This window comes from Lissotriton vulgaris, chromosome 9 (genome assembly GCF_964263255.1).
Source record: "Lissotriton vulgaris chromosome 9, aLisVul1.2, whole genome shotgun sequence".
Classification (NCBI taxonomy): Eukaryota; Metazoa; Chordata; class Amphibia; order Caudata; family Salamandridae; genus Lissotriton; species Lissotriton vulgaris.
In genome coordinates, this window is record NC_141697.1 from 381,882,449 (window position 1) to 381,895,203 (window position 12,755).

At 39.1% G+C, this 12,755-nt stretch overlaps 1 long non-coding RNA gene across 1 annotated transcript; it reads left to right on the top strand.

Annotated features, from left to right (window-relative positions):
• The first annotated feature begins 629 nt into the window (after positions 1–629).
• Positions 630–2,222, top strand: LOC147690160 (uncharacterized). Its single transcript, XR_015299778.1, has 5 exons — positions 630–686; positions 793–924; positions 1,056–1,146; positions 1,250–1,352; positions 1,840–2,222. It is a non-coding gene; the product is annotated as an uncharacterized LOC147690160 (long non-coding RNA).
• The last annotated feature ends 10,533 nt before the right edge of the window (positions 2,223–12,755 follow it).

Sequence of the window (12,755 nt, forward strand, 5' to 3'; positions counted from 1 at the left end):
AACAATATCCAGTCTGCTCTATAGTACTCCAATACTTATTAAACTGAGAAAAACCCAACACCACGGTTAAAGAAAAATATTTATTCTATTTCATTTTTAAATTTTCATTTTTATGCTCATATTGTTACAATATATTTTTCTAAAGTAGGTAATGCACGAACGTTGATGGCGGCATCCTGAAGCACAGTGAGGCTCGGATGTTAAAACGGTCTAACTATTGGCTATCGGGTAGGTTTAATTTCCTTTTAACTCGCGATTGAGTGGGACATATTGTCCCTCTAGATATACAACCACGTTACGAGTTTGATATTTGTGGAAATATCGAGTGAGGCCCTAATTTTGTGTCTCTCTTACAGAAAAAAACGATTAGGATTTCGTTTTAACCACTGGCTTGCCTGCGAAGTAGTAGATTGAAATTAGGTAAGCGTTTTGGATTAAATAACATAAATATTGTAACTCTAATTCACTAGAATAATTGGCATAAAATGAATGACAGTCCAATTATTCATGTCCTCCTTTAGAGTTATTTGGACCCTCTCATTTGGGTGCATTGTATCACATGCAACCTGAAATCATCAACGAGAATCGCTTGATCTCCTTTCCCCCCCCCTGTTTGTTCATTTTACAGACAGGGAGTTATTTTAAACCACTTTGAAATCCATCGCTCCTTGAGCACAAGTAAAAAGGTAACTATCAGTCCTTCTTCTTTAAGAGACAGTAAGTCTATGAAGTCGCCATGCATTGACTGTTCTCCAAAAATTGATGCCAGAATTCTTTCCATCCATTCTATAGGCAATCTCGCCATTTGTTATCTCCACATCAGGAGGACTATATCTTTTGGGATCCACAAAAATATTCATTATCGTGGCCATAAATTTTAACTCCGGCAGGCGGGTCTAACTGAAATCCCACTCCTCACTTAAGGTACCTTCATCCTCGAAAATGAAAATGTTTTCAAAAAACTACTAATGTATCCTCACTAACTGTCTAGTTAATATAAAATATCAAAAATAGAAAAGATTCAATAAACTAAAAGAACTCATAATTTCTTCTAGGAAATATAGAAATTCAAAAATCAACAATCAAGACAAACAAATTACATCGTGTGACTATGGAATATCTATCTGCAAACCTTAACTAAAATAGGTAAAACACTAGCTTGGTCCTTTCATTAAATATGGGCTGGTTAGAAAATCATAGACTACACTAAGACAACAATCAATGTTCATGAAATGTCTATGTTTTTTAGGGTCTAGAATATCTTCGTCACCTAACCAAAGAAAAGAAAGTCATTATACAGATAATCCAGATTGAGAACATCAAATAGCATTAATATACTCCGTGTTTTTTAAGTAAGTGACCTTATCTATGATATGAATGTATTGTATACCATTGTTTAAGTCCCGCGTTGATAGCACGCTGCGAATTGCCACCATTTAGAATATTTCGTATTTTCCATCACTAATATCAATCATTTGATTCCTCGCATTTGCCATCCTATGTAAGAACCCTGCTTCCTCACCACCAAAACTTGGGAATAATCTATTTAGTATAAAGGTATCCACTCCTTCTCCCTTTTTTGGCCATTATCTCATATAAGAATATATGAGTTAAAAGGATTCACTCCATTTTTCTATTTTTCTTGATGATCATTAAGGCAAGGAAAAGAAATCCGTCAAAGTATTATTGTAATATTAATAAGCTTGGTCACAATATAATGGAAAGTCTGAGACTATTAGCCTAACATGGGTTTGTTTTAATTTTCTCTGTGTAACATAATATAAATTGATGCATTATTGTACATAATATTTTTTGTTTTATGGAATTTTCCCATTTCAGATACTATCGTGGCTGCTCCAGAAGAAGGCGCTGGTTCGCCGAAACGCGCGTAGAGATTATTTTAGCCACACCTTTCTCTCTTAAAAACTGTGTTCATTTTATATAACCTTCATTTGTTGGATTATTTGTCCTTCTCTCTTAAAGTGTTGCTGTGTATTGTTGATTTATTATGTCGCATACAATTTGTGAATATGTATTATTATTTTAATGTGTTTTTTAAAAAGAATTTATGAATAAAATTGAACTACCCCTTTTTTACAAACAACCTATGTTTTAGCTCAGTTCATTTCGACCACTTATTACGTTCTGTTGCCTAGATTGATACATATCAAATTATTTGCTTTTCCCTGGTCTAGGAACTTCATTTCCATGTACTCAGGGGGTCCTTGATAAATATTTACACAATCGCTTGATCTTGTCCATAAGACACTTACATTAAGGTAAACAACCCCTATTGTGAATGATTTGGAAGTATTCATACCGCCTATGGTTAAGGTATATTGATGCTACCAAAATTAATTGTAGGTACCATTTTGCCAGTTAATACTAATGAAGTATCGCCTTCTCTACATGGATGAGGACATGGGCTCAAGGTAAATAGATCTCCCGCCCCCCCCCCTTTTTTGATAATGTCAAGTGAATTGTCTAGCATCTGATCTAGATGTATTCTAGATTTCAATTTGTTCTTACAGGATATCTGTTGGGAAGTGTTGATTCGGATCTCCTCCCATCGCTTGCTCTATTCTGAAGGGTAAGAAATAACATCTTAGCCCTGTGTGGGTTATAGGTTTTTAATCTCCACCACGGTTCAGTAACTCCCTAATTCTTCTCTTTTAGGGTTAATAAAAAATCCCTTGGTTGCCCCAGTTTGTTCCTACAGTCCTGATGAAGACTTGCAATCCCCAGGTTTAAATCACCGTTGGGTTAAGACGAGTCAAAACGTCGACACCTCCTTTACATAACCATGGACCAATTGTTCAACACCATTGTTGATAGTGCAAAATATAGGATATATAGGTTTATGTATTACAATGTTGTGATTGTAATAATATAAACAAAATCTTGGCCAGGTATTCAATACGGCGAATTATATGTCCGATATTGGTTGTAAAATAATGTGAATAATTTCTAGTCCACCACTGTGTATTTCTTTTTCCTCTCACTTGTTTCAACTTTCTGATCACATCTTTTTCTTTGCACGCTCCCTTTGGGGCAACCTATCTGTTTTTACCTACTTTAGAAAAATATATTGTAACAATATGAGCCTAAAAATGAAAATTTAAAAATGAAATAGAATAAATATTTTTCTTTAACCGTGGTGTTAGGTTTTTCTCAGTTTAATAAGTATTGGAGTACTATAGAGCAGACTGGATATTGTTGCTCTACTATAAGTATTGATTCATTATTGATTAAGTCAACTGCTACAATCTATAGGTTCAGGACCACTGTCTGTTTATATCAATGTATACCCAGGTCCATGCCTTATGGGCTACCCCATTTTCTTAATGGTCAAGTTGTGAGTAAAGCAGAAACCCCATATGCCAAGAGGGGCTAACAGTACCACTGTGGCCAAGTGTTTGAGTCATGGCCCGGACAAGAGGATTACTACCATGATTGACAGATCAAGTCTACAAATGTGATCTGCACCTGACTGATTCTCTGCAAAGTGCAAGGGTCCTGCTGTAGTGTCACACCCTTGCTAGGGTGCCAGTTGGGAGCCAGAGAATCCCCTACACCCCTATTAAGAGAAGAGTGACTTACCCTGTGTTTGCCAAGAGGGAGTAGCTCTGATCACTGGAACAAACAACAAGCAGTGCTGTTTCAAGAACAGAGCCTGCACCTGCTGGGTTTTTCAAGGTGAACCACGTACACCCCGTCTTTGACTAACAGGATCTGGACTCTGGAGCACCCGCAGAGCAGGGCACTCATTGCCATACAGCTGGAGAAAATAAGACTGGACCTGGTGAGCCACGGGGGGACTCACTGCTAATGGTGCTGAGGTACCATAGACACTTTAGACTAATAACTAAGGAGTCAAATGGGATATCTTGAGTAGGACCTACTGCAAGCATTCCCTGGATGTAGCCACCAGTTAAAGGGGAACAATCCCAAGCATATTATGAAAAGGAGGGTGGGACAGAGATTTGTCTGACAACTACTGGAGACCTGGCCTCAAGGAGAGTGTGATGTTCCTTCTGAATGATGTTATTCCTTTATGTTGAGTGTAGAGTTACATATAAAATACTTATTTTTCTCCTAAAAGTAAGTATTGGAGTGGACATTGATTTCTTGTTCGCACTGTGTGCACTTTCATTTATGAGTAGTATTCACTTACCTGTTTCTACACTCCACCCCCCCCCCCCCCCAGGGAGCCTTTGACTGCTCATCCACAGCTACCACTGAGAATCCAGTGCAGAAGGGAAACTTGTCCCAGTTGCTCAGGATCCATAGTAGAGCAGGCCCTGGCACATCAGGCGTAAAAGGCATCAAACAACACGATTGGGCCATGTAGCCCATGCGTGCCCTGTGGCTCTCTGAAAGGGGTTCTGACAATGCACAAATAGTTTTGTCACAAATTACCACCTCAACAAATTTACTATCATATTAAAATGGCAAAAAGCTCATTTCCCAAGAACTGCCTTACTTACCTCTAAGGATATATAATAATGTCAGTGAGAAATATTTTGTGATCTAGCACATATTGCAGTAGTTTGCGCTTCTCTCTGACATTTGGAAGCACATAAACAAGACAGAATAAATCATTAAAGTCAAAATCTATAAGAACAAGTATAAACCAGCAATGTAAAGGTTACTCATATAGGGGTCTATTCACAAAGATAAACTTAAATGTGAGTAAATGTATACATGTAGATTTACACTTTTGAGTGATTTTACTACTAGTCACCATTTCTGAGTGTAAAATTACTAAAAAAGTGTGGACAACATGTCTCCACCCCCTGAACCAAACAAGGAGTGAGGACTAATTTGTGAGTGTAAAGTTACTGGAGCCAAAGAGGAGCAGTAGTAAGTCCAGCATCACACGCAGCCTACTACTGATAATGCTGCACCCTTTTATGGAAAATAATGGAGGCAGGGAGTTTAAATAGAACCCCATTGGAAATAATATTATATTTAAATAATGTATTCTAAAGTAACTGGAAATAAATTCTGAAAGTCATAGAGACATCCAAACAGCCATAAAAAATATTATAGACTTAGCACTGAAAGGGTTAACCACATTATTTTATTATTTCCATCTTTCTCATTGTTGAAAACAAGGAAACAACATGAAACTATGTGCATAGCTCTGAGAAGCAATCTATTGTGTCTCATCACTAAAATATGATTTTCTTGGATATATGCCAGTTTGCCATCTTGTACTCGGCTGCAGGCTACAACTGTTTCTAAGAAAAGGAGAGGAGAGATGTCTGCAATTCTTTCATTTAAAAAAAAATTGTATGAAATAATACAACATAGAAGTCACTTGCAGTTTGTTGTACACCACCCGTAAGTGCCTAAATGAAATCTTATAGTTTGTAAGGTACTAAATGGAGTAGACTATTCTGCTGTAAATCTGGCACAGCAACACGCTTTGTCAGACTGGAATGTGAATGTTCTGTAAATATGTGTGGCTGACACATGAAGCAGTGTCTGGACATGTCTATTGGCTTTTAAATTAGCAGATGCAAAGTGAATGTCTACATAGTATTAATAATATGTTTTAAGGACTTTATATGACCTTACTTTAACAATATGCAGATAGTACAAGACATTTGTCATAGGCTAAGGAGCAGATAAGGTCAGCAGTGGTCAGGCCTTTTGACATTGCAAAGTAGGATGTCCAGGCAATATTGATGGTAATGCTATTTATTTATTTATTTTATGTTCCTGCTATGATGCATCAAAATGCTGGATATGGTGGCAGAGCACTTCACAGCTAAGCAAAGTGATGCAAGTTAAAGGTGGAAACAAGCGTTTGCAATGCCAATAGGTCTGGCTTTAATGTGCTGAACCTGCACTCTCAGTGGCACACTGCTCACTCGGAACTCACATGGACAGAGTCTTTACCCTTTGAAATAGTGGAAAAAGTATGCTATAACCAAGCAAGACCGCCTGCCTTCCCTGGTCCAATGGAACATGGACACAACTAACAGTGTCTGAGAAAAGGAACAAAGCATGTGAGAGGGCCGTAGAACTGAAACCGAGAGCTGAGATACTCTGGGAAAGTGCCTTGTGCAAGACCAGAGCGCACTGGACAACCAGTTAGTAAAAAGCCAACCAGATTTCGATTTAGAAGTAGAGGCCACAGCCACAAACTATGCAGAGTAGCTGGAGTCCAACTTTGCTATAGTAGCTCCTAGTACAATGATCAATAAAAATAGAAAGATCTCGTCGCCCCCTGGTATCGGAGGCCTTACGTCTAGATAAATAAACCTGTAGAAGGCAAGACAGAAAGTGGAGGAAAAACTACAAAGCACCTGGCAGATTACAAGTAAAAGCTAATTGTGGAAAAAAAGCCAGTATCTAATGGGCCAAATTGAAAAAGCCAGTATTTCCAGCAAGGAACTTTTCAAGACGATAAAACATTTGACCACAGTCCCTAATGACGACATTGCCAATACTAGTCAATCTTTTTGCAACATTCTTGCCGAATCTTTTAAATCTAAGGTGGACCAAATATGTGACCTATTTGCACACTAGAAACCAAATACTAATGGATCAGAGCAAGAAAGTATAGGCAAAGTTTATTTTCTTAACTTCTCCCCCGTCTCCTCAGTTCAAACAGCTACACTCCTTTCAACAATCAAATCAGGATCCCCTGACGATCTCTACCACCCCAAGATCCTTCAGAGCATTAGTCATACTGTTAGCCCACTTCTAACTAACTTGTTTAACCTGATGCTACTACAAGAGCATTTTCAATTTCTGTCGAAACAGGCCTGTATACTCCCCGACTTTAAAAAAAAACTTGGATATAACTAATCCTGTGAATCACCGCCCCATCTCAGGGCTTCCTCTTCCTGCAAGAATCATAGACAAACGGTTAAATACTGAACTCTCTACTTTTATCGCAGAGAACAACATCTTAGACCAAAGTCAATTTGGTTTTAGAACGGGTCATAGTACAGAGACGGCTCTAATAAAAACTACACAGGAAATCCGTAAGGCATTAGATGGTGAAGGAATGGCTGCCCTCATTCTGCTCGACCTGTCCGCCGCATTTAATGGACCATACTCTTTTGGTCTAACGCCTAAAAACAACAGGGATAGGAGTAAAAGCGCTTTCCCTCCTGACCTCATTCCTTTCGGATAGAATTCAAACAGTGCATGTGGGCAATTTTAAGTCAGTGCCTTTTACTCTGCCTTGCGGAGTACCACAGGGGTCCTCGCTAAGCCCAACGCTTTTTAATATTTATGTCTCCGAATTGGCCCCCCTGATCAGCAGTTTTTATTTAGTACCTACATCCTACACTGATGATACCCAGTTGGTTATCTCAGCAGTTGACAAGGATATCAATTATTCGACCAAAGGTCATGACTGTATGGTCACCCTGAGCAACTGGATGGGCAGGCATTGCCTGAAGGTGAATTCTAACAAAACTGAGGTGGTGCTGTTAGGTAACCTCTCACCTCAGTGGTCGTCAGTTTGGTGGCCAGACACCCTAGGCCCCCCTCCCACACCAGTCTCCAAGGCAAAAAATGTGGGGGTTATTATAGATGAAAAATTAAATCTTAAGTCCCAAGTCTCCAAGGAGTGTCCTCTTCTTTTCTTACCATTAGAATCTTACGCAAGATACTACCTTTTATCCCTTTAAATACCAGAAAAACTGTACTGACCTCCCTGGTTTTATCCAAATTGGGCTATTGTAACAGGTTGTATCTGAATTTACAATCCAATTTACTCAGAAGGTTGCAGGCAGTACAAAATGCTGTGGTTAGACTTGCTTTGGATATCCCCAAACACCAGTCTATCAGAGCAGGGATTCAGGAATTACATTGGCTACCAGTAGGTCAGCGTATCAAATTCAAGGCTCTTTGTATTGGTCATAAGGCCTTGCACGAAGAAGGACAACAATTTCTTTGGGACCTTGTTAGTTGGTACTCTCCAAATAGATTAATTTGCTCTGCTAATGCCCACCTGATGTCCACCTCCAGAGTTAAAAGGGAAATTGGGGAGGGGGGGGGGTTCAGTTACAATGCAATAAAGGAATGGCACTCCCTTCCGCTCTCCCTTAGGAAGACTTCCTCCCTACTTGAGTTCAGGAAACTGCTCAAGACATGGCTTTTTAGAAATTAGCGTTGCCTGACTCAGCATGGTAGTCCGTGAGCGCCTATACACCATGCGGGTTTTAGTGCGCACTACAAATTGTTATAACATAACATAACAACATTGTTTTAAACAAGATTTTTGTATTCACAAATAGCCTGTGTTGAAATTCCAACTGGGATTTAAAAGAAGTGTGGTGAGGTAAATTATGTACCAGAAGTGGCTGGTGCATTTTACACAATTTGAAGGCTACAAATGATATAGTTAGGTAAGCCAAGCAAGACTGCATTCCTATACACCAAACTGAATGTGAACGCTGCCTAAATCATCAACATACCACCCTCAACTCAGAAGTAAAAAATAATGTACGTTAGCCCTTCAAAAAGGATTAACATGGACCAGCAATATTTCTGACATATAGGCAGAAGGTAAGTAACACCAATATTTCTGGTCATAGTACCAGGGGCTCAGGTTAGATCTAGGTCCAGGTTTAACAATGATTCCCTGGAACCAACACCTCCATTGTATCTGCATTCAACTCTAAAACGTTTACTAGTCATCAAGCACCCCACTTAAGCAAGACATTTCTGATAGTTAAGAGGAAAATTACATTTACCACAGCCTTGAGTTACAATAGCATAGCCAGAAAAGCCAAAAGAGTGAATAAAAGCAATTAAAGGTTTAAATAAAGCTTACAGTACTTAAAAAAGTGAGCATAAAATCTAAATAATCCAATGCTTAATGTATTTTTTTTAAAGGTATTTTAATTCACACAAAACTAAATGCTGAACATATAATTACAAATGCACACTTTGAAAAGAAGGCGTCTCTAGCACTGTCTGAACTAGACACCTGTGTCACAAGGTTTCCTATTATTAAACAATGTTTAGCCTATCCATATGGTGTTCATGAAGGAGTGCAAAATGGGAAGGTATTCCTATTGTAGTTGTCACAGAGTTCTCAAAGTAAAACTGTTTCCCCTTTCCTTAGACAGACAGTTCACAATGAAAACCACATTTCTAGTGCATTTAACAATGAGTTCACAATGTAAAACCTGACTCAGAGTGTACTGAGGCACAGCAGCCCAGGGCTGACTCAAGGAGTTTTTGTGGGGGGAAAAGTCAGAAATGAGCAACACAGAATATTGTACACAATAAGACAATGTCCAACTAATACTATTTTCTTTAAAAGGGAAGAGTATTTCCATGAATTAAAAACTAAATGCCATATTCAAAATTACATATATTGCCAAGATTTCAGGTGGAATTACAAATTCAAGCTTCTCTAATAGGGGCCTTGAGAATTAACTAGGGTTCAATTCACAGCTCCTATGGAAATATTGCGGATGGCATCTAACCCTGTAAATGTAGTCAACTCCCAGTATATGTGAGGTACCAGGTGGCTTTTTGTGCACCATCAAACTAATCATAAAACCACAACTGGTTGATTATGGGCCTTTTGGAAAACACGAGGCTTTTCACAATTAAACATTTCATATGCAATAAAAATGGGAGTGCCACCACCTTTGTCACCAAATTTAATTACCAATTAAGCAAACCTTCTGGCTTTAGTGTGAAAGTACATAAACATTACCAACAAACATTTCAGGCAGACTCAAAACATATCTTGACATATTGACATGAACTGTCCTCCTTGACACACAAGCATGTGCTGTGGCCAGATCTAACAATGAACCTATGTACTAACCCCTTCCTGCTGCATTTGTCACAGTGTTCCCAATGCAACTAGCACACACTAGAAACTCAGGGGCATATTTATAAAGAGTTCATACAGTGCAGGGCAGCAAGCAAAGTTGCTTTGCTGCGTTGCATCAACTGGAGAGAGCAGAACTGCATCATATCTGCAAAGACGCGGTGCATTTGTGCTCTCTCCCTGCACTGGTGCACTTAATGTAGCTATGTGCCAATGCACACACACATGCCATGGAGGAAGAGTGCCTATGTTGTGGTCAGCATAGCTTTTGTGCAGTAAGGGGTCCTTTTTCTGCACACAAACTGTTATAAAAGACAATTTCCTTTTTGTATGTGAGATGCAGAATCAAATCAGTAGGGAGGAAGATCAACATGTGGACTGAGCCAAAACCCCTCCCTCTGTAGTGCAGCTTAAAGCTCTTTTTCTGTTGAACATAAAAGGTCATGCAGCAACAGCAATGTCAAGTCAGCCTTAAAAGGGACATTTTCGGCAAGATGGAATGTAGCATTAGGGACAAAGATTTTTTCAAATATTTTTTAGTCAGCACTCAGAAGATTGATACAGTTTCAAGGTACCTGCATGAAGTTCCCTAACAAGCTTCATATATTGCTTCCTGAGAAGATATTGGTAAATGAGTTTAATACACTGCTTCAAATAATTCATATGGCAGTTTTATTTTATGTTAGTGCTTTAAATAACAGGTGCTGCAATTACCCGATGTAAAGATACTCAATGTTTTCACATTTGGGGACTTATTTATCAAATGTTCACGCATTGCATGGCAGCAAGCAAAGTAGGTGCACTGTGTTGCATGAACAGGAGAGAGCTAAAAAAGCACCATATGTAGTAAGATATTGTGCATATAAGCTCTTTCCGTGTGCTGCTGCACTTGTGGCTTCCTCGGGCCAATGCAGGCTCTCTTGCACCATGGTGCAAGAGAGCCTGCATTACAGGCATGATTGCTTCTATGCAGAAAGGGATACCTTCCTGCACAAACACAATTTAAAGAGGCATATTCTTCTTTCTATGCATGATGCAGAAAGCATCACACGTAGAAAGAGGAAGTTACAAGGAAAAATAAACATATTTCTCCTAATTATGGCTCTCTGTGGTAGGTGTACTGACTTCACGCTATTCCAGCTTTGCAAACCTTGCTAATTCTGGAACTGAATGAAATCCATGGGTCGATGCACGGGAACACCTATGCAACTACCATTAATATATGTAACATAACGCCATGCAAACTGCTGCTTTGTGTTGCCTTATATTTCTTATAAAGCGACGCAGGGCCACGTAAATCGACCTGTTGTGGCTTTGTAAATCCGAAATAAGTCTTTCCATTGCCCTTCATTGTCTTATGCGAAGCAAGGGGTGACGCAAATGCTTAGTAAATTTGGGTCAAGATGTTATGGAAGTCTGAGTTGGATTTGCAGGCATTAAAACATACAGATAATGGTTAATTAGTTGAGGGAGAGCTGTCTTTAGCCCAACGATTGCTGGTGTTGTTGTATGGAATGCAAGAAACTGCTGGTCATCAGGTGCTATCAAAAGAGAAGGTCTGGGTTACCTGAAACTAACAATAGTTGCAGCTGTGGATAAAGAGTGAGGCAGAGGTTTTGGGCTGAATGACTGCAAAAGCACAGCCCCTACTCCAGAAATAGTGGCACACCTTAAATGCCAGAATGGCCGTTAAAACGTATTCTCACTGCATACCTTCTTCATTAGCCTGAAATGGCTCTATTAAGATAGAGAGATGGCTAGAGATGAGCAGTTTTTGTTTCTAAACAACAGGACTAACTCCACATCCCTCCTCTAAGGATAACAGTCTGGATACCCAGTTAAATGCAGTCTGTAGTGCTACTGTCTTTGTTCTGTACATGCTATGGTTAACGCTCCTTTTTTTCTCCAAGAGAGCCCTATGCCTCAGCAGTCACTTTTGAGTACTTTCAGAATTATACTCCTGGACCAGCTTATATTTACCTCTGTTTGGTTGAGATTCGAAAGACTTCAGAACTCAGAGGTTCTATTGTTTGCCAATAACAAAGGTTCTGTCGTCTCCCAAGCCTAGGATCTTTTGCAATGATTAGGATTTGACCATAGAATTCAGATTGTGTTTTTGCTTAATGTATTAGGATTTTTCTGACCTGCTAAATCGGGCCTGCCCAACCTCTTCTAAACCCTACTTTCCAGTGGTTGGAGGCCCAGGTGCTGCTTTAGGTCCTTATGGGAAACAGGCTTATATTTGAGGACTCACTTTAGGGCCTTAGGTCTAAGCCTTTGAAATACACTACTCTTACATTTTTTTTCTTTCTTTGACTTTAGAAAGGACTTGAAGATGTTTTCATTTTGTTAGTTCCGAGCCTTCTAGCCACGATACCTAGCTGATGTTCTGCTTACAATTCCAAGAAACCGATGCTGCTGAACATTTAGCTTTAGATGTATCAAAATGTTATCAATTTAAAAAAAAAAGGAAATGGGCATCTTGAACCTGATTGGATTGTAAAGAACAGCCATCAGTGGGGTGCAGTGGGGAAATGTCATCCCAGACCATGGTGCCATTACGCTTGTTACACTAATGATAGCTACACCACTGTGCTTCTAGGTTTACTTCACACTAGTTCCTCCTGCTTCCATTTCAAGGGACATCTGTAGCCATATGGTTGGATGGTTTCACTTTTATCAAAAGGCTGCTATAGTTCAATTAAAAATATGGGAATGGGGCATTAAGTCCTCTGGTGAAAGCATGTATGTCAAGTTTTGATCCCATCCCCTCTAAATCTAATGATCTGTCAGACCCGGTACCATCTCCTTGGTCTTAATCAATAGAATTTGGAAGATTAAAATTGAAATGTATTCAAATTTGGACAAAGATGATGCACATCATTGCTAAATAGTATTTCACAATCTACTTCTCTCCTGATAATAGTAGCGTAGG